The following is an 895-nucleotide window of genomic DNA, read 5'->3' as shown; positions in this document are numbered from 1 at the left end:
GCCTGGGCTGGAAGGAAAGGTCCTGGGCTGGAAGGGCAGGCCCTGGGCTGGAAGGGCAGGTCCTGGGCTGGAAGGGCAGGTCCTGGGCTGGAAGGACAGGCCCTGGGCTGAAGAGCTTGTCCTGGGCTGGAAGGGAAGGTCCTGGGCTGGAGGCCTGAACAATCTCTTATTTAGGGCTCCGCATATTTGTCCTGGTGGCCCCGTGGCCTTCGACACAGAGACCCGGATCCTCACCACCAAACATGCTCACAGAAGAAAGCAGCTGCATAATTCAAGATAAATCCGGATTTCCCAGCGGCCTGGCGGGAGAAAGCCGGCCGGAGGCTACAGGAGCGTGTGCTGGAGGGCAGGGCGGTGTCTCCCTCCAGGTGCCCAGCACCTGCAAGCAGCTGGGGGCACCGGCCCTTCCCAGGAACAGGGCGGGCAGCGCATTGAGTGGGCTCAGCACGCCAGCACCCTCCGGCCATGGGGTTCCAGGCAGGCAGGGTTATTTTTACCCCGAGTTTGGAGAAGCCTAATGGCCGGGAGTGCTCCTCCCTGCGTGAAGTTTAAAAGGGGAACGGAGTGCGCTATCATCCCACAGCGGGCGCCGGCTGCCTCCGACCATTAGTCCCATTAAAGATGTAATATCTGTGGCGTCTCAGGAGAAATTCCCACTTATTTATGCTTAGTATTAGGGCAAATATTAGTTAGAGCCAAACAGGATGCAGTCAAGTCTAAGCTGATGTCATGAGCAGAGCTTGCCTGATAAACAAAATAAGTGGCAATTCCTTTCGAGCAGGACTAATAATCTTTTCAAGGAGTCCGTTCTGTTCTGTGCTCACAGCCCGGCCTTGGAGGGCAGGTGTCCCCTGACAGGCGGGCGGTTCTAATCGCACTCTCTCCCCTGCACAGA

This window comes from Myotis brandtii, unplaced genomic scaffold (genome assembly GCF_000412655.1).
Source record: "Myotis brandtii unplaced genomic scaffold, ASM41265v1 scaffold1003, whole genome shotgun sequence".
Taxonomy (NCBI): Eukaryota; Metazoa; Chordata; class Mammalia; order Chiroptera; family Vespertilionidae; genus Myotis; species Myotis brandtii.
The sequence above is the reverse complement of the archived record's forward strand: the minus strand, read 5'-3'. Positions refer to the sequence as shown.